We start from the raw sequence: 21,859 nt of genomic DNA, 5'->3' as shown, positions 1-21,859 counted from the left end.
GTTCTCACTCACCACAAGTGCCTTCTCCAGGGTCATGGTCCGGGAGCCCGCCTTGGGAGTGGGGGCAGGCTGTTGGCTCTAGCATTAAGAATAGTTCCTGGCTAGAGGGGAAAATGGATTCCCCACTTGTCGCCTGTGCACTGTCGTCCTCCTCCTCCTCTTCGTCCTCCAATAACTCATCCTCCTCGCTCCGTGCAACTCCCCCCTTGCAGGTGTCTATGGACAGTGGTGGGGTAGTGGTGGCATCACACCCCATAATTGCATGCAGCTCACAGTAGAAGCAGCATGTATGGGACTCTGACCCAGAGCACCCGTTCGCCTCCTTGGCTTTTTGGTACGCCTGCCTGAGCTCCTTGATTTTTGTACGACACTGCTCTGTGTCCCTGGAGTAGCCTCTTTCCGTCATGGCCCTGGAGACTTTGGCATATGTATTTGCAATTCATTTTTTGGAATGTAGTTCTGCCATAACAGATTCGTCTCCTCAACATGCGATGAGATCCAGTAACTCCCGTTCGGACCATGCTGGAGCTCGTCTGCGAATCTGAGACTGCATGGTCTCTTGTGATGGTGGACTCTGCATGGTCGCCTGTGATGGTGGACTGTGCTGATGGTCACCTGTGCTGATGGTGACTGTCATAAAAATAAAGGGAATGGTAACCACCTTTCTGTATACAGTACTATAAAATCTCTCCTGGCCAGAGGCAAAACCCTTTCACCTGTAAAGGGTTAAGAAGCTAAGATAACCTCGCTGGCACCTGACCCAAAATGACCAATGAGGGGAAAAGATACTTCCAAATCTGGAAGGGGGGGAACAAAGGGTTCGTCTGTCTGAATGATGCTTTTGCCGGGAACAGATCAGGAATGCAGCCTTACAACTCCTGTTAAGTTAGTAAGTAATGTAGCTAGAACATGCGTTAGATTTCCTTTTGTTTAGTGGCTGGTAAAATAAGCTGTGCTGGATGGAATGTATATTCCTGGTTTTTGTGTCTATTTGTAACTTAAGGTTTTGCCTAGAGAGATTCTCTATGTTTTGAATCTGATTACCCTGTAAGGTATTTACCATCCTGATTTTACAGAGGTGATTCTTTTACCTTTCTTTAAATAAAATTCTTCTTTTAAGAACCTGATTGATTTTTCATTGTTCTTAAGATCCAAGGGTTTGGGTCTGTGTTCACCTGTACAAATTGGTGAGGATTCTTATTAAGCCTTCCCCAGGAAGACCAGGCCTCTGTTTTCTGTAAGGTACTCAAACCCTGCTTCAGGATGGAACTTCAGGCACGTGCATAGGTCCCACTGGGGTCGCTGAATGGAACCTAAGCCTGTACCTAAAGTTAACACACATAAATGCTCTCCTTCATAAGGATGAACTTAAGCATATGTTTAATTTTTTTCCTGAATGGCCTCAGAGATCATAGAACAGTGTAAATAAATGTGAAAATTAGATAGGCAGGATGGATCAGCATTGAAGAGGACATCTGACACTAGCACAACTGCTTTGTATATGGCATATTTTCAAAGACATCTGAGTTTACCTTTGTCAAAACAAATAAATTCATACTTATGTTAATACTTGTTAAAAATAAGAATACCTTCTCTCTCCTTTTTTTTTTTAATCTTGTTCAATTCAGAAAAAAAGTTATTCATTTTGGGAGAACTATTTTCAATTTAATCCATATGAAAAACAGAACATGCATTCTATGAATATTCAAAAAATAGAGACTTCTCATGTCCCACAAGAGTAATTTGCTTATGTCAGAAGTGTACAACTGGGTATACAAGTGTTTTAGAAACAGGATTCTTAATCTCTAGTCCTCATATTGAAATATATTCAAAATATTGTTGTGTTGCCAGGACAACTACTCTTTATAGACAGTGTAAACATGAAGACAGATCAGCACAATTTGTATTACAATAACTTATACGTACTTGGGGTTCGATCCTGAAAAGTCTCTCTCTCATCCACCTCAATGGGGCTCCCTCTATGGGGAAGGGAACAGTTCTTTACTTCGATTTTTTCTCACTGAACATTTGTGAAAGTTAATAGAAGTTTCTTTTCTTATCTGACTTTTCCCCTATCAGAGTTGTACCCCCTTTAGGTGTATTAGAAGAGTTTGTCTACTTATTTGTATCTCACACAAAAAAAGTAATAATGATTCACAAATCACACTTTAATACACCAAGAAGCATATTCAACAATTTTCTACACATCACTCACAATTCCTCGTCAAAAATTAAAAGAATTGCAACTTTCCTATTGTGATATAACTATAACTACTGCATATGGATAGATATAGCCAGAACTATGTTCTATTATAAGATAATTATTTTTGTGTATTACAGAATAATTATGTCACATGGTTATTGAGAGTATTTTGGAGGTAAGGTTTCACATTTTGTCAAATAACATGGTTTGTAAGGCAACTCAGCTATCCTTTAAAATATTGTACTGATAAATAACTGCACAATACTTTAAAAATGTACATATATGTGGATTCAAAGAAGGTGTGTTTTAATGTTATTATCATGTCCATGTTAAATATATTATGTGCTATATATCATTTTCTACTGGCTCTGCCATTAACTCCATAACAGCTGGCGCTAAATGCACTAAATTGTAATATAATGAGCTTGTATATTGCTAGCAATTACAGAGTTTAGTTGAATAAATCCTCTGATACAAAAGAAGTGTACTTTCCACCTAACAATAAATTAAAAGTGGCACCTGCCTTAATTTAAAATTTCCATGGATCATATATAAAAATCAGCAACAAAAACAACAAAAAAGCATTGCAATTGAAACCCCATCTCAAAATTTGCTTCATTTTACTACATCCGTTTCATATGCGTTTATGATATCTGTCACCTCAATATATTATTTAAACACCAATTATGCATTACTGAGTTATGAAGTATATGATAAATACACTGTTAAAGTTGAAAATCTTAAGATGTGAAGTGAATGCTGTGTATTCCAGTTTGTTTGTTATATGGTTTTGCTATATAAATGCTCTTACTGTCCTTTTAGGAAGTGATTCCACTGCAGACTTTGAGTCAGGAAAGCACTTAAATTTTAAGCATGTGCTTACGTACCATTGATTTCAATAGGACTTAAGATCATGCTTAACATTAAGCATTTCCCTTGTGTGCTTTTCTAAATTGGAGCCATATATAACAATTTCTACAGTTTTGATCTGATATGGACAATTGCAATATCATTCAAATTGTGGTTCTAGGGTACATCCATGTCATCAGATAACTTTAGATCAAATAATTCTTCTGAAGTTAATTTTAAAAAATAACTTTTTAGGCATTTTCACTCATAGGACTGGGTATATAAATTAACTATAGTTAGCTGTACTCTACTGCAATTCACTGACTCACAATTAGAGCACAATTTAATTTCTTTGAATATTTGTTCAACTTTTTACATGAATTTGTTTTGCTATGTTCACACCTTTTGGGGCTCACTTTCCACAAACATTTGATTGATTGTATTTAAATGGTAAAAGTTACTTGCCACATGCACAAGTATTTGTGGAATCATAAATTCACTTGTGTATGTATTCATGCCAGGAATGCATGTGGTCTCATACAATCAAGGAACAGAAATAATACAATGTGACATCCAACAAATTATACGTAACCAAGCTTGATTTTAAAATATTCCCAGTCAAACCATGGGGGTGGGGGTGGAAGAGAGATTAAAAGAATATTAGTCAAATACATGTAAACAAGAAACACATTTGAGGAAATCACAATCTGAACGGGGATATCCTATATGCAGAAAAAAAGGATACATTTGCTGAATAAATTATTTATTGAAAGTTATTCCCTCAGCTAGACACAACCCAATAATGAGCTTTCCAGAAGGCAATAACAGGGTCAAGGATTCGATCTCTGAAGGAAACACTAGAAGGTCAATAATGAGATCAGGCCAAGGATAAGTTCGTTGACTGACTAGAAGAGAATGCTACCATCCTGACATGAGAACAACCAAAACACTGGCTTAGACAAGTGAAATTTAAGTTCACAGTAGGACCAAATCGAATGGCTGGAGGTTATAGTTGCAAAAATTCAAATTAGAAATTAGATGCACTGGGCAGCACAGCATGGGGAGGAGGTGACCAGCCCTCTGTGAAGAAAGAAGTGGTTCAGGACTATTTAGAAAAGCTGGACGAGCACAAGTCCATGGGGCCGGATGCGTTGCATCCGAGAGTGCTAAAGGAGTTGGCGGATGTGATTGCAGAGCCACTGGCCATTATCTTTGAAAACTCATGGCGATCGGGAGAGGTCCTGGACGACTGGAAAAAGGCTAATGTCGTACCCATCTTTAAAAAAGGGGAGAAGGAGGATCCTGGGAACTACAGGCCACCTCACCTCAGTCCCTGGAAAAATCATGGAGCAGGTCCTCAAGGAATCAATTCTGAAGCACTTAGAGGACAGGAAAGTGATCAGGAACAGTCAGCATGGATTCACCAAGGGCAAGTCATGCCTGACTAATCTAACTGCCTTCTATGACGAGATAACTGGTTCTCTGGATGAAGGGAAAGCAGTGGACGTGTTGTTCCTTGACTTTAGAAAAGCTTTTGACACGGTCTCCCACAGTATTCTTGCCCGCAAGTTAAAGAAGTATGGGCTGGATGAATGGACTATAAGGTGGATAGAAAGCTGGCTAGATTGTCAGGCTCAACGGGTAGTGATCAATGGCTCCATGTCTAGTTGGCAGCCGATATCAAGTGGAGTGCCCCAAGGGTCGGTCCTCGGGCCGGTTTTGTTCAATATCTTCATTAATGATCTAGAGGATGGTGTGGATTGCACCCTCAGCAAGTTTGCAGATGACACTAAACTGGGAGGAGAGGTAGATACGCTGGAGGATAGGGATAGGATACAGAGGGCCCTAAACAAATTAGAGGATTGGGCCAAAAGAAATCTGATGAGGTTCAACAAGGACAAGTGCAGAGTCCTGCACTTAGGACGGAAAAATCCCATGCACCGCTACAGACTAGGGACCGAATGACTATGCAGCAGTTCTGCAGAAAAGGACCTAGGTGTTATAGTGGACGAGAAACTGGATATGAGTCAACAGTGTGCCATGGTTGCCAAAAAGACCAATGGCATTTTGGGATGTATAAGTAGGGGCATTGTCAGCAGATGGAGGGACGTGATCGTTCCCCTCTATTCGACACTGGTGAGGCCTCATCTGGAGTACTGTGTCCAGTTTTGGGCCCCACACTACAAGAAGGATGTGGAAAAATTGGAAAGAGTCCAGAGGAGGGCAACAAAAATGATTAGGGGACTGGAACACATGACTTATGAGGAGAGGCTGAGGGAACTGGGATTGTTTAGTCTGCGGAAGAGAAGAATGAGGGGGGATTTGATAGCTGCTTTCAACTACCTGAAAGGGGGTTCCAAAGAGGATGGATCTAGACTGTTCTCAGTGGAAGCAGATGACAGAGTGAGGAGTAAGGGTCTCAAGTTGCAGTGGAGGAGGTTTAGGTTGGATATTAGGAAAAACTTTTTCACTAGGAGGGTAGTAAAACATTGGAATGCATTACCTAGGGAGGTGGTGGAATCTCCTTCCTTAGATGTTTTCAAAGTCAGGCTTGACAAAGCCCTGGCTGGGATGATTTAGTTGGGGATTGGTCCTGCTTTGAGCAGGGGGTTGGACTAGATGACCTCCTGAGGTCCCTTCCAACCCTGATATTCTATAAGTATGACACTTTATAACTGTGAAGGTAAATAAATATTGGAACAGATTACCAGAGGAAATGGTAAATTCATCGTCACTTGGAGTCTTTAATTAGATGGTTTTCTAAAAGATATGCTCTAGTTCCACCACAACTTCCACATGTTAATGAGCTTGATAGTTTTCACTTGTCTACCAAGGAAGAATAACTCTCTTCTCCACAGGAATTGCATGGTGAAATTCTATGACTTGTGTAATACAAAAGGTCAGACTAGATGATTACAATGGTCCCTTATGGCCTTAAAGTCTATGAATGGTATGGGACCTACTGGAGGCATGCATCCCATCTGGATGCATCCCATCTGGATCTACCTAGGGAGGTGGTAGAATCTCCTTCCTTAGAGGTTTTTAAGGTCAGGCTTGACAAAGCCCTGGCTGGGATGATTTAACTGGGAATTGGTCCTGCTTTGAGCAGGGGGTTGGACTAGATGACCTTCTGGGGTCCCTTCCAACCCTGATATTCTATGATTCTATGATTCCACACATGTGAAATCCTACTGAGAATCCAAGGAAAGAACACCATTTAAGGGTAATCACATAATGCCTATCTTGCTGCCAATCCACTCCCTCAGATCTAATCTATGACTCATCCCCACTGGCATTTGGGGATAATGTAAGGATGATTAACAGCTCACATGACTGCATGAGCACACATCCCCCATTAGAATATCCCATCTGACAACTGTCATCCAGGAGTGCAGTGTCAGGCCAATACTGCTGAAGGACAACTTTCATGGTGCCATCTCTCTGCCCCTAGAAGATCAATCCAACCCACCCTCTACCCCTGCCAACATATAGTTATATTTTACTTCACATAAGGTTAGGGACCTCCCTCTCTGTCTTTTCCCATGGCTGCAGAACAAGGTTAATGCCACCTTAGAAATGGAGAGATCTCCATGTTCTCTGCAGAATAGAGGAAATGATCCAGGATCTGCATAGGGCTATCAGTGTGATGCAGAGATCGTATCCATGAGTTCTCTCCATCCACTTCTCACAACCCCCTTCTTAAAAGTTCTGCATGTAGAGCACCTGCAGATTCCCAAAGTTGGTTGGCTAAAGTTGGACAGAAAATACTTTTATCCCCCACTAAAAATGTCAACAAAATCATGTTTTCATTTTCATCAAAATGTTCTGCAGGAAATCTTGACTTTTCAGTGAAATATCAAGAAACCCAAATACTTTGGCTGAAATCCAAAATATTTAGATTTAAAAGGGTGCTGCAATACCTCATGGAAGTTGTAGTTTGGGTGCCTTATGCTCCCATTCTCATCTATGGGCCAGGTTCTCTGGCCACACTACATCTTCTATGATGTGGCATTTTCTCCTCATTTGGTGAGGGAAGAAAGTGTGTCATAGGTGTTTCTTGCCATGGTGCATCACGGAGATTTTTCTGGTTTCAGCATAAAACTCTTTGGATGAAATACCAAAACATTCTGTGGAAAGAAGACACTTTTTTGTGAAAAATTTCATTGAGTCGAAAACCCAATTTCCATCAAGAAACAGTTTCAAATGAAAATTTTCAATCAACCCTGGAGTTGCCCCATGTGCCATCTAGTCACACACCTTTCAGGGGTTTGTGTGCCCCTTGTAGTATGATGAGTGGAACTGGAGAAAAAGGGTCAAGCTTCAGGAGAAGCCTGAGTCAGTGTAGCACTATGGCTATAGCACCATCAACCTGCCAGAGCATTGTGCATTGTGGATTGTTCCCGAAGGATTGTTCACTTACCGATGTTTTCTTCAGTGTAGTTTTAAACGTAACAGGTATGGGGCTTCCGCTGCTGCCTTTAGGAAATTATTGCACAGGATATTAGACATTACCTTCAGGGAGTTCAACCTATTGTTCCCCTTTCTCAGTGTTATCCCATTACTTCCAGTTACACCCCTTCTTTTATATTAAGTAATTCTTCTCCTTCCACCTCTCCCACTGCAGGATTGGAGTAAACTTCCATGCAAGTTAATTTAGATACACTTGTTCTGAGGAGTAAAATGAGGCCTGTGGAGTTCACAGTCTACAAATATTTGTAGACTTCATCCATCTCCCAGTATTCACATCACTTACCCAAGCTATAATTGTTTAGCACTTTTTGGGCCCTCTTCTCAGTTATCCTAAGGCCACTATACTATGCTATGGCAGTATGAAGGGCACAAATTACAATTACACCTTCTTTACATTGCTAGGTTGTAAAGTGGCATTAGTGTAAATGAAAATCAGGGCCATTATCTTTTCTCTTATTTCAATCCCTCCAGCTACCTAACCATTTGTGTTGCTCTGCTCTGAACTTCCTACAATTTGTGAATTCTGTATCTTTCTAGCAATGAAACGTCCCAAACTAAACACAGAACTCAAGTGGCAGTCACATCTTGAAATATAAAAAGAAAAAAACTACTACCACTCTGCTCCACAAAGTAATGGCATAGCTGAGTAGCTCAAAATTGCATGGCTTTTTTTCAAACTCACTTCTAATCTGCTTCCCATTTTAACTGTCACTGCTTTCAGGGTTCTCCATCCAATTACATATCTATGTTTCAGATTATTATTTTCCAAGCTTGTATTCATGTTACATTGTCATGACACGATGTTACATCCCAATGTCACAGGATGACACCCTATAACTTCACAGTAATAAGCAAACAGCACAATGGAATGCTACAATATCATGATACTATAATTTTGTCCCAAGCTAAAAATTAAGGAAGGGGACAGTTTTAGCTCAAAGGCAAGGATGCTAGAGTGAATCACAGGGGACCACAGTCAGATTGGGGATTCTGCATTACAGCATGGAATATGCCTATCTTTGAATGGTCTGGTACCCCCTAAGAGATACAGGAATTAAAAATATAAACCAGGCACCTACTAGCCACAGTATGAAAGACATCGGCCATGACGATACAAATGATCTGTTATTACAGGGGAGAAATCTGTTGCTAAGCTTCCCATCACTGAACGGGCTGCAGGGTCTATTGTAGATTCAGTGTGGTATTGGCAGCTTTGCAAGCTTTGCAGTTTGGATGGGGAAGAATTCCTTCCCACTGTACAATCCCCCCAGTGCTCAGCCCAGGAACTCAGGCTGAGTGCTGGTTAATGGATTTGCCCCTCAGGCTGCAGCCTGAAATGTTATTTCCACTGTGAGTTACCATTCAACCCCAGAGTTGAACAAGAGATGACTCAGAACCAAAATCGTAGATCCAAACACCATGTACTTAAGGAAAGTTCTGATTTGGCATTTAGGGAGCATCTCCCCTGGACACAATACAAATGGCCAAGACAGCAAGAGCAGTTTAATACTCCTTGCTGTCAATGCTACCCTATTTATTGGGGACCAAAAACTAATGAGTGGTTATCTCTTTTAGCTTCCTATATGGACCCCATTAGCATAGCATCTGAACATCCAACAATACCCCTGTGAGGCAGGATCTGTGTTATTATCCGCATTTTTCAGATGGGGAACTGAGGCACAGAAAGGTTAAGTGACTTGACCAAGGTCACAAAGGAAGTCTGTGGTAGAGCAGAGAACTGAACCTGGGATTCCCCAGTCCCAGGCAAGCACCCAGTGGGCCACCATTCCTCTCTAGTGATTAGTTGAGACAGGGTCATGTGCCACAAAAGAGAAAAGCTGGAGCAGAGGAATTAACTAGCTGCTGGCCAAAGGAATGCTTACATGCTCAGATATCAAACTGGGAAAAAATAAATAAAAATACACATAAGCACAACACTAAAAGCTATTGTTTTAATCAGTCTTATGGTAGGAGCAATGGGCCTGTACCCAAAAATATTCTGAATGAAAACAAAGGGTTATGATTTCAAATTCTTATTCACATTGGGCTATTGATTTCAATAGGACTGTGTTTGGAGTAAGGTGCTATAGAACATGAATAAGACTGTCAGGAATCTGGCCCCAAAGGACCATGTATATCCAGCGATTACTGCTATCACAGATGTAGTTTTGTCTGTTGGTTGAAAAATCATTTGTCCCTATGAGTTTAAACAGGACAGCCTAAATAGGGAGTAAGTGAAGCTGCAGCATATTTAGGGCAAAAATACATAAATATATAATATTGATGATACACACACTGGAATTTTTACTTCACAGAGTAAACCACAGTATTTTCATTTGGGTTGAAAATATGAACTCTATAGGAAAAATGTCTTCCGCATGATAGATTAATGCATGCAGCTCTGGGTCAAGATTTTTCAAAGTGACTTGTGATTTGGGATGTCCCAATCTTTAGGTGCCCAACTTGAGACACCATTAAGGAGCCTGATTTTTAGAGGGTGGGCCCTAATCACTTTTAGAAAATCAGGCCTTTTTAAATGTATTTACTTGAAGTTGAGCACCCAAAAATGGAAGTAGTCAAAGTCACTTGTCATTTCTGAAAATCTTGGCCTTGGATGTTAGAGCCCAGATTTCAGAAATGGATTCTAATATTGCAGACCAAATTTTGGCAAACATTCATAGCTAAACATCTAAGTTCCTATGAATTTTTGATATGGGTCTCAGCAATTAATTGATCAAAAACATGAATCACCAAAAGAGCTAAAATGTGTAAATCTGAGGGACAGATTTGCAGAAAGGCAGTAGAGGAAGTGGGCCAGGTGAGAGGGCAGAGACACTCCTGGCTAGGAGTCATGGATCAAAGCAGTGAGCCCAGTCTATGGGAGAGGAATCTGTGGTGGTTTCACTGGGGTAGGGATGACATAAAGAAGAGGGTTTTATTCTGGTTTATAACCATTTTTGATACTGCTGAAATTTTGTTAAAGCCGTTATTGATAGACCAATACTGCCCCCCTCCAATCACAGGAATATAGAAACTGCCATATCGGATCAGACTTGTGGTCTACATACTCCAGTGTCCTGTCTCTGACAGTAGTCAGCACCAGAAGCTTCAGTGGAGGGTGTAAGAAACCTCACCATAGACACGTGTGAAATAATATGCCCCTCATGAAGGTCTCATCCTAGTCCTTAATAGAGATTGACTTAAAGCCTGAAGCATGAGGTTTTATATCCCTCCCAGAATTCTATTTTGCATGGAATATTATAACTCTACCACTATAACCCTTTCAAAACACGGCTACTAAGGTCCCATTCCTTCATTATTCTGAACACATCCTCCCCACTCGGCTTCTTTGAATCCCTCTACTGGCTCCCCCTGTATCACCACATCAAATTCAAGCTTCTTGTCCGCTCCTCGATGGCCCTTCACAACTCTGTCCCTGCTTGCTTATCTGTTGTCATGTCTTATTGCATCACCTGCTTCCTCCACAATTTTGACTCTATGCCAGTTCCTGAGCTGATCTGTAGGACCTCTAACCTCTCCTTCAAATCCCTCCTCTTTGCCACAACACTTGTAAGAAATCACCTACGGTAATTAATTATGATTATGTTTAGGGGCAGATTGGGTAAACTGGGGATATTACTTCATTTAATATTTTAATATTTTTAAATGCAATGTATATTTAAGTGGTCTCCTACAGCACGTGTGAACCCCTTAATACTTAACAATCTGTCCAAACATCTTAGACACTCTGGTTGCCTTCCCAATTCTGAAGAAGAGCTCTATGAAGCTTGAAAATTTGTCCTTTCCACCAAGAGAAGTTAGTCCAATAGAAGATATTACCTCACCCACCGTGTGTCTCTCATATCCTGGGACCCACATGGTGGCAACAAAACTGCAAACATATAAAAATGAATACATCTAACTGAATTCCTCTTCTCACACTATTTGTTTGTCACTTGTCTTTTTGCACTGCAAATAGAGCAGAGCAGGAACGGATTCTTCATGTGTTTATACTATACCTAACACAATGGAGCCCTAATCCTGATCCAGAATGCTGGGCGTTACTGCAGTAATAAATGAAAAATAATAAAGGTAATAATAATATATAGATAGCATACAGAGGAATATGTAGAGATACAAAATTACAGATGTGTGTATATACAAAATTCCTACATACATACGATCTATACATAATATGTACATACATATTATATATGAGATTGCATGAGGGAATATTACTATTATTATACATGAGAGAAAGTATATAATATGCCTTTGGTATGTGGCTGTGTGCATATTTTATTTTCTTCTGTTACAGTGACTCATGACTAGCTATGACACTTGTCCATATAGCAATTTCTCTAATAAGCATAAAACAAAGTACATACCACCCCTTAAAGGCATGTTTTTCATTCATTCCAGAGGACTGGAATGTGTTTGAATGCTTCTGAAGGGTTTTAATAAATATGAGTGTGTATGAAATACTGCTGATTCAATTACTAAATCACTTGCAACAGCTCTGGGGCTGTGATCTGTTTTGAAATGAATTATGTCGTGGTGATTACCTGAAAGGACAGGTGCATTTCTTGTATGATATTGTATGACGCATTACAGAGTAAATAAGGTAGGTACTGTATATTTTATTCTACAGCATGCATTTGGTAGAAGTGCATGGAATATATATTTCAGAGATATACAGGTCTCTTCCATGATACTGTTTGTGTATATATACACAAAAGACACATGTACTTCTCTTTGAATCCTAAGCTAAAAATGCTCATTTCATCCATCAACTTTTCCTTTTTTTAGGATTAAGCACAGCTTTAAGTAAAATCAGAATTTTACTCTTTCTGTTTCACCCAGTGCATTATCATCATAACATTAATCTTTCCGGAATGGATTTCACTTGGAGGCAGTATAAAAGTATATAAATTCACTGTGAGTTTCCAAAGCAATATTAGCACCTAACATTAATAAAGGAATAAATAAAGCTCTTGTTCCAAATAAACTTAGCAAATCTATAACATCCGATTCAGAGAAAGGGTTGCAACACAAAAATACATTTATTTTTGCATAAATGGAACGTTTTCACCAGGCATGTACTTTATGCTAACAGGATTAAAGGGTGTTGTGTGTAGGTAGGAACAATGAATAATTTCCTTCCAAGTAATCCATTATTATTTATGTGCATTGAAAAGGAGATATTCCAAAGGTTTGAGAAAATGAAGAGTCACCGAATAGCTATTTGAGTGCTATGCAAAGTACCAAGCAAAATGACAAAAGCATCTTTTCTAAAAAGAACTAGAAAAAATATTAAAGGAAGAAATAAGGGAGATAAATAACTTCACTAAAAGTGCTCCTCTAGGGGTTTCTTTAACAGTTAAGGGGCAAACGTTAAAGAGTTTGACCAATATAAAAATGATCTTTTTAATATTACAAACACACTTTTCAAACCGACTGTTTAACTTTCCAAACACTGACACAAAACTTTTATCAAGTTTATGTCTTAAAAATGAGACTTTTGTGGCAGGCCTCTGCAGATCAGTATAAATTCAATCCAATTTAAAGCACAGTAACGATGTGGGCAGTCTCAGACTATTACTTTCAATGGGATTCAGTCCCTAAGGATGACATAGACTTAGTCCCATTGAAAGTAATGGGGTAAGCAATCACATGCCATTACTTTCAAGGAGACTCAGTCTATACTATCCATAATAACATGGTAATATAAATCTGCACTGACTCATCAGCATGAAGAATGAAAATGTAAAAGAATGGCAAAGCGGCAAACGTGCACCCTGAGACAAAAAACAGGCCCCTGGTTTCTTCACATCCATAACTCATCAACGTTGAAAGTTTATTACAGAAGAGCTAAAAAGGAACGAACACAAGGTGAGACATTAAAACAAAAATGAGGTTTCTGTGTTTTATAGTGGCGTTTGTCCTTTCCCTCTGTTTTCTTTTAGGGCTACACAAACGACATAATATTTGGTTCTTAGAGCCATTAATATCTGCTTCTGTGCCCCAAATCCTAAAATTTGATATAAAACAATTATTAATAGAGAATTTCTTTGTCTCATCAAAACATCTGCAGGTTGGCTTCTTCTCCAGGATTGATATAGACAGCTACAAAGATTCCTGGAACCTTTCCCACAGCAATCAGACACATTTATTAATGCATTAAAGGGGTGGATAACTCAGAACAGGTGGACAGACGCTATGATTGATCCATTATTGTGGAGATATCTGATAATGGTGTGTGAAGACTGATACATCCAAAACAAAGAGGTAACAAATACCTGTCATTTTTTCCCTTTTCTATTTGTGATTGCTAGGATTGTATGGAGTAGTCGCGGAGATTAAACTCTACCCTTCTTGATCTTAACCAGAGTTTCTAGGTCTCAAAAGAGTAAAACTAACAAGAAAAGAAAAGGTAAAGCAAAAGATCCTGTCTGAGCTGTAAAAAGAAAAGGAGTACTTGTGGCACCTTAGAGACTAACCAATTTATTTGAGCATAAGCTTTCGTGAGCTACAGCTCACTTCTGTTATTGGGGTGTACCGTGTGACTTATTTTGGTTATAAGATTGTTGCACTGTTATGATATCCCACAAAAGCATGACTGTTATATACACACTGCATTGTATGTCCCTCTGCTGACCTGTCAAACTCTTTATAAAATGCAGCTTAAGAATGGTGACTAGTTCAGAGATAACCCAATTTTTTTTCAGCCTTCCAGAAAAGGAAATCGGAATATTTCTTCTTCAACAATCAAGAGATGGAGGAGATTTTATAACCAATAAAAAGGAATATTGAAAGGACTCCTGACGTAAATGGAGGATTAGAATCTTTGCCTTATGTAGCCAGGCTAAAGGCCACATAACAAATCACAAGTGGTCTCAAACTTAAAGGACCGATTCATCACCGTGTTACTCATTTTACACCAGTAATTCCATTGATTCCAACAGAATTATACCACTGTAAAACTGGAGTCATGCCGTGGTGAATCAAGCTCTAGTCTTAGTATGTTCATAAGTTATAATTATGAAGGGAAGACAGACCAATGCGTATGACCCTAACATTATTGATGGAGAACTGAACTCCAATTCAGCTTCAGTCTGGATTTTATTCTGATCCACTGGAAAGTTGGATGAGATATACACCAAAGACTGAACGTTTGTCTTGGATAACACTAATTGAAAACTACCACCATAATAAAAATATAATATAAAGTTGTTCTATATGGTTTACCCGACTACTTCATTTGATGATGAGCTAAATTCAGAGGATTCAAATTCAGTAGGCTTTACACACATAAAACTACTATCTATACTGTACCTTACCTGAGATAGATAAGATGGAAGACACATTAGTCTCCACAACAGTCAATACAGCAAACTTTCACAAGCACATCAAAACAAAACAAAAGGAAAACATTCATATTGTGTAGCTGCTTCCCCTTTGATCATGTTGCATCTTTGAAAATGGTCTCTGAAAATGCTGCTTTCTCTAAAAATCCCAAATCCTTGTTCTTGATTCGGATCTCATACCAGTGTAATTGTATTCATTTCCATGGAGTTACACTCCACACATTTTCGCTTGTTTATGTAAGCATGGAATCAGGCCTATTATGTCTCAGGAAGGCATCATTTAATGAACCTAATTGTAGAAATATCACAAATTTGTTTTTCCGATATTTATATTGTAAACATTTTTAATGCAAATCAGATTTTCTGCTCTGAACAATGGTAAAGAAGAGATGCTGTTCTGTGTATTTCTTTATTACTTGTTTAATCCTAAAAATTTGACCAATTGTTCCTTTTATATGAAACTTTCTCAGGACAATGGCCAATTTTCTGCATCATAGGTAAGCAATAGTATATGAAATAAGAAGGGATGGATTCAGACAGTCTTGATGAAGTAAGAACTGATGGATTTAAACAAATAAATGTGTAAAATGAAAGCCTTTTCTCACAGAGAAGTACAAGAGGGAAGAGAACCATGATTCTTACAAGTACTTCAGCACTGCTGTTGGATCATATTAAAGAAGTTCTGTATTAAAATCACAAATAAGTTTGATTCCCCAGAGTTTAAATTCCAGGGTATTACTAATTAAGAGGTCTCTTGGTTTTTGGTACTGTTTCTCTCCCTCTCTGTGTGAAACTTGCAAGCTGCTAATTGTGTTAGTACATTCTAAGACAGAGTCTGTTCTCAAAGCAATTCACAAGAGAGAGAGAGACTCAAAGCAATACTCTAACAACAGAAACAGCACCCAGAGACTCCCCGCCCTTTTGTTGTATTAACAATTGTGATTAAAATAGAGATAGAGGATGTATGTGGATGGATGCTTGGTGTGGATAATAACTGAATGATCAGGGAGGTGCCAGCCTAAGAATCCAGTGTCCATCGGCTGAAGAAGGCGTCAAGTGGAAATAACCAGAGGACCCCCGGAGGGCAGACTGGAATCCACCCAACAGCCTCAAGAATGGGAGAACCAAAGAACAAGATAACATCTTGGAGCCGTCAGGAATGTGCTATCTGCTGATTGATTCAGCAACAGCATGATGAAGCAATTCCCATAGACTGGCACAGGAAGAAATTCCTATAAAAATAGACTCTAAAAAGGGAGAACTTTGGGGGGTCTGATTCTGCAAACCAACTTCCAGGAGCATCAGATGAGCATCTGACAAGGCCCTGCTCCCTCCTCATGTCCAGGCCACCTGGACAGTGGCTTGGCATGAGCAACTCTAAGGCTGGTAACTATGATAACAACCTTGCAGAACCTGTGTGTGTGTGTGTGTTTGTATGAATGAATGTGTGACTAAATATGAGATTGAATGGAATGTTATAGCTATAACTAACTAACTGCTTACTATGATTCTTTCTGTATTCACAATAAATGTGGTATTTTGCCTTTTTCCCTTTAATAAGATCCTGCTGGTTTTTATTTTATTGGTACAACACTGCTACTATAAGGAATATGCTATCACAACATATAAAGTATTTAAAATAGATTACGTAAAAAATTGCTTGACTAACTGGATATTTATCAAGCAGAAAATGGATAAATAATCATTTGTTAGTAAGATCCCTCCCCAATCAATTATCAGACTATCCTTTTTAGTATGTGTACATATACATATTCTATATACTTGTTTATTTTTTGGTGTAGCAATGTGCGTTTCTGAAAATATTTCTTAAATAGATAAATGTATCCCAATAGATAAAGTATCTTTCAAACTACAAAAACACCTTCAAATGAAGCATCTCATTTACAGAGGTGATTTGTACAGAAGAAAAGCATGTGTAGCAAATATCATACTGAAGAAGAGAAAACTATGTGCAATCCCTTGTTAGAAATTCCAGTTCTGATAAATGTATAGAGATTTTGAAATCGGTGTTTTGAGTAGGCAAGAATTACAAATAATGGAGAAGGAAATAAAGATGCCAAAGGCAGCCTTCTGGTCAGTAGAAAGTTCAGTCTTTAGTTCTGACCTATTTCGGTCTGTTAGTTACTAAGTTAGTATAGCACTGTCCACTGTTCAGTTTTACATTCTGCATCTTGCAGTGGCTGTACATTAAAGTACTGGAATGCTCTCAAGGTCTGATCTGAATTTTTTTTAAAGATCCAAATATTTCCATACAAAGACATGGGGGAGCGGGGAAATATTGCATTTTTTAAAACGGGTTGGCAGGAGGTGTGAACATAAAGTGCTAGGATAATGTGCATTCGTCTCTGATATTGTTTTGATAATTTACATTCTCAAATGCATGTCTGTATTCAAAGGGTGGCTATGGTGCTTATGTTTTCATAGTTGAGTATCTGCTTGATTCTCATCTAAGCGTAGGGCTTGATCCTGCATGGAGATACATGGACATACATATCAGTAAGCACTGGTGTTTCTTGTAATATTATCTATTGTGCTCATATAGAGTAGCTGATTTTATTACACACAAAAGGCAGAATGCCCAAGTATATGAAGACAGGATTGAGTCTTTAGACCTGTTTTGCACCTGCTAACGACACATTCTGCACTCACCCCCTTGCTGCACATTTATAGTGGCTTGTATAGTGATGATACAAGTCCTTGCCATGTACCTTTTCTACCAAAATCTAAATTCCTTTCATTTTTGGTAGATCTAAAATATAGTGATAATAAGAGAGTTTTTACGGTTTGCATATTTTAATATTGCAAATAAAATATAGTTAGTAAATAAATCATTCATACATTAAGAATGATTACCAGTGTGTAAAGTGGAATGCTGAATTACCTTAGATATATTACCCACAATGCTTTTCAAGACAGCAGCTAATTAGCAGCAGAAAGGTCATGCAAAAAATAATGTGATTAGAAGAGGTTGAAAGAAAAAAAATAGCCACATATTTGGACATAGACCAAATTTCCTTTTTGCCACTGTAACTGAAAACCATTGCTTCAATATTTAATGAAATGCTTATGTTGCAGCACCTGGTCACATTGTCAGCACTGCCTAACCACTGCCTCCCCTGTGGGTCATTACTGCAGCCATCTGAAAGGGGGCAAACTGTTCATCGACTACAATAATGCCAGTCTTTAAGAATCTACAGCTACAAAACAGCAGGAGACAGAGTTACTTTGGCTCTGATCTTGGGAAAAATGGCTGGAGGCAAAATGCTGTTTCCTACCATCAGAGACTATACAGTTAGCAATAATTCTGTAAGTCAAAGCCCATGCATAAGACCCAGCTTGGCTGCCCTGCTTTGCTTCTCTCCCTTTGCAGAAAACTAGCAGCTCCTGGTGAGAGATCCTTGTCAACAGGAAAACAGTAGTTTACGCTACCCTGCTAATGATCCAATGCATCAATAGCTCCAACAATCACAACAAGCAGATGTCCTAAGTTAATATAGACTTTCCTGGGATTTTACTTGTGAAACATGGCTTTAAAAGGCATTAGTCTTTTGTCCTCACCAGAAATCTGCTAAATCCTGGCACCAATTCCTTGGGTACGTGAACCCCAGCCTAATGGAATTTAATTACTTTAGTGGTATTAATCATCTGTACAGTAGAGCAAAGAGTATTTTATTACCACTTTTAAGGGTTATCGGCACATTTATTTCAAATGAACTGTCAAACTACATTACGTGTAAAGCATGCCAGGTTTGAATTCTGCAGCACAGGTGAAAAGAAATTTGCAGCTTAAAACTCTTCTGACATATTAAATATGCCTATGTGTAATGTGGATGTAGTATATTTGAAATGAAAAACAAATTTTAGCATTAATTTTAATGAGCTATTTTTTGTATCTTTCTTATTTCTCCCACTTTTACTTCTAGCCAGTAAAAGAACTGCTCTATGCTGAGAAGACCAGAAACACCAACTGGCACCAAATAAACTGTGACACTACTAAAGGATTTGGTACACAAGAGCAATGTCAATCTTGTCCATTATCTAGCAACAAACACTGGCTCGATAACACACGATTTCTCTAATTCGGTTAAATGCATTAGATCCTTTGTGTTTTCATAAGTGACGGGAGGAGAAAGAGCTATTTTAAATTGTTGCAGTTTTTAAGAACAACCTAGATATATTTTTAGAGATGTTAGTCAAACCATCAGTATCGGATGTATACCTAGCTATACCATTCCTGAAATTCGCAAAAAGAAAAGGAGTACTTGTGGCACCTTAGAGACTAACCAATTTATTTGAGCATGAGCTTTCGTGAGGCGAAAGCTCATGCTCAAATAAATTGGTTAGTCTCTAAGGTGCCACAAGTACTCCTTTTCTTTTTGCGAATACAGACTAACACGGCTGTTACTCTGAAACCTGTCATTCCTGAAATTAAATCTCAAAGAACCTGAAAGAGAAAAGTTCGTCTGGTAATATTCATTTCAGCTTTCTGTGCATGTTGCAATGCACTTTATACCTACATCTAGAATCTGTCAATAATTAATAGACACTGAAAGTCCCTTTATCTTTCGCATGTTAGAGAGTTTGATTTCCATACCACCTTTGCTTTGTTTGCTGCAAGGATCCCTTGTTGGTTTTAGACCTATTCTACACCTGGTTAAAGCATATCATTTTGCACTCATCGTCTCTCACACATTTTACACTGAGAAGCAAATGAGAGCAATTTGTGACATGAGATACTACGACATGCGGAAAAGACACATAATTAGTGTCAAAATGGATCCATTTGCTTTCTAAAGCCTATTTGTCCTAGAATTTCAAATGAATCTAGCTGCTATGTCTCCCGCAACAACTCCATAATACTATATAATGAATTAAAAGCTAATGTGAAATTGTGTAAGCTCAAGGAATAAAATGACAATTGTACGTCTCAAAAGTAGAGATGAGAGAACTTTAAAAGATGCTAAACTCCACAGTAGCTTTAAAGCTCTTCAGAAATTATCCCATTTTCCTAAACAGAAATTTCTAAAATGAAACCACCATTTTTCTTGACAGATTACAAAGTTACTTTGACTCTGTTGCACTAAAAGGAAAAAAATCTCTATTAGCCCTTCTTGATTTGGATGCATTCCCCAGGTTTGAACCCTTTAGCACTCTGCATGCAGCTCTCACAATGACATCTCTCAATGTTCCATATATGGTCTGAGGGCAATATAGATCTCTACCCTCCCTCTTTCAATCTCTTTCAACCGCTACAGACTAGGGACCGAATGGCTCGGCAGCAGTTCTGCAGAAAAGGACCTAGGGGTGACAGTGGACAAGAAGCTGGATATGAGTCAACAGTGTGCCCTTGTTGCCAAGAAGGCCAATGGCATTTTGGGATGTATAAGTAGGGGCATAGCGAGCAGATCGAGGGACGTGATCGTTCCCCTCTATTCGACATTGGTGAGGCCTCATCTGGAGTACTGTGTCCAGGCTTGGGCCCCACACTACAAGAAGGATTTGGAAAAATTCGAAAGAGTCCAGCGGAAGGCAACAAAAATGATTAGGGGACTGGAACACATGACTTATGAGGAGAGGCTGAGGGAACTGGGGATGTTTAGTCTACGGAAGAGAAGAATGAGGGGGGATTTGATAGCTGCTTTCAACTACCTGAAAGGGGGTTCCAAAGAGGATGGCTCTAGACTGTTCTCAGTGGTAGCAGATGACAGAACAAGGAGTAATGGTCTCAAGTTGCAGTGGGGGAGATTTAGGTTGGATATTAGGAAAAACTTTTTCAGTAGGAGGGTGGTGAAACACTGGAATGTGTTACCTAGGGAGGTGGTGGAATCTCCTTCCTTAGAAGTTTTTAAGGTCAGGCTTGACAAAGCCCTGACTGGGATGATTTAATTGGGGATCGGTCCTGCTTTGAGCAAGGGGTTGGACTAGATGACCTCCTGAGGTCCCTTCCAACCCTGATATTCTATGATTCTATGATTCTGTGATTCTCTTTTTCGCTTCCTCCCTCTGTCCAAATAACTTTCTCAATTCCCCGTGGCCTCCTTCCCTGAGTAAACTGAATATGCCAAGAAATTACTATCCACGGAAAATATACTGCATGGTCACTGGCAGTAGTAGCTCCTACCTCCTGTTCTGCCAATGTACCTCCAAAGACTGGAGGGACTGCCCATCCCTGTGGATAAGAGAACACTTCAGTCTCCATACCCATTAGCTTCTTTGCCTCTCAGCTGAGATTGTCAACAAGACTATGAAATGTGACATGGACATAGGCACCCTAGGATGTGGGCCCTCACCATCAATTTCCTGTGTTTTTAGAAGGGGCATGAACTATCAGTTATAGCCAACCAGGGATAGAATTGAACCAGCAACCTAAAGAGACTCTCTTTGCAGTTAGTTGTCCTTCTCCAGCTGTTTTCAGACCCTAGTCTTGCTCTTCTCATGAAAATGTTTATGTATTATTGTGGAATTGTATATAACATCTCTAGAGAGGAGACCCCACTAATATAAATGCTGGGAAGTGTTATGTGCTTCAAAGGACTATTTGAAACAATGTGCTAGACAAACAAAGATAAGAGGCATTCTTAGGAAATACTTGGGAAGAGGGGAAGGCAACTCCTCACTTCTGAACCCACCCTTTTGAAGCTGTGACCTGAAGAGAAAGCCTCTGGCTGCTGATCATCTGTTACATGAGGACCAGACCAGATAAAAGGGTGACTCTCAGATTCATGGGGCTGCTTCTTTTGAGCCAAGAAGATAATGAACTTGAAACCGCAGGAAAAACTCTCGTGTGGGGGCAGGGTAAATGACTGTTCATGGGCCAGAGCCCTTGCTTGGTTTAGGGGATGATCTCTGGGTAAGCTTATTAGCATGTGCATAGTTTCTTTTATTCATTTTAATATGTTTTGTCTGTAATGTTTTTACCTTAAGACTAAAAGTACATGCTTAGAAAGAG

At 39.2% G+C, this 21,859-nt stretch overlaps 1 long non-coding RNA gene and 1 pseudogene across 9 annotated transcripts in view; both read right to left on the bottom strand.

Annotated features, from left to right (window-relative positions):
* Nucleotides 1-21,859, bottom strand: part of LOC140909618 (uncharacterized) — a 754,751-nt gene that overhangs the window by 642,667 nt on the left and 90,225 nt on the right. The window lies entirely within an intron of this gene.
* LOC140909617 (uncharacterized) overlaps nt 1-21,859 on the bottom strand; it is a 73,846-nt pseudogene that overhangs the window by 1,044 nt on the left and 50,943 nt on the right. The window contains exons 2-4 of the transcript XR_013635606.1: nt 6,973-7,179; nt 1,927-1,979; nt 13-630 (exon numbers count right to left, since the gene is read on the bottom strand). The product of XR_013635606.1 is annotated as an uncharacterized LOC140909617 (transcript). The remainder of the gene's footprint in view (nt 1-12; nt 631-1,926; nt 1,980-6,972; nt 7,180-21,859) is intronic.

This window comes from Lepidochelys kempii, chromosome 3, assembly GCF_965140285.1.
Source record: "Lepidochelys kempii isolate rLepKem1 chromosome 3, rLepKem1.hap1, whole genome shotgun sequence".
In the NCBI taxonomy this organism is placed as follows: Eukaryota; Metazoa; Chordata; order Testudines; family Cheloniidae; genus Lepidochelys; species Lepidochelys kempii.
The sequence above is the reverse complement of the archived record's forward strand: the minus strand, read 5'-3'. Positions and strand labels throughout refer to the sequence as shown.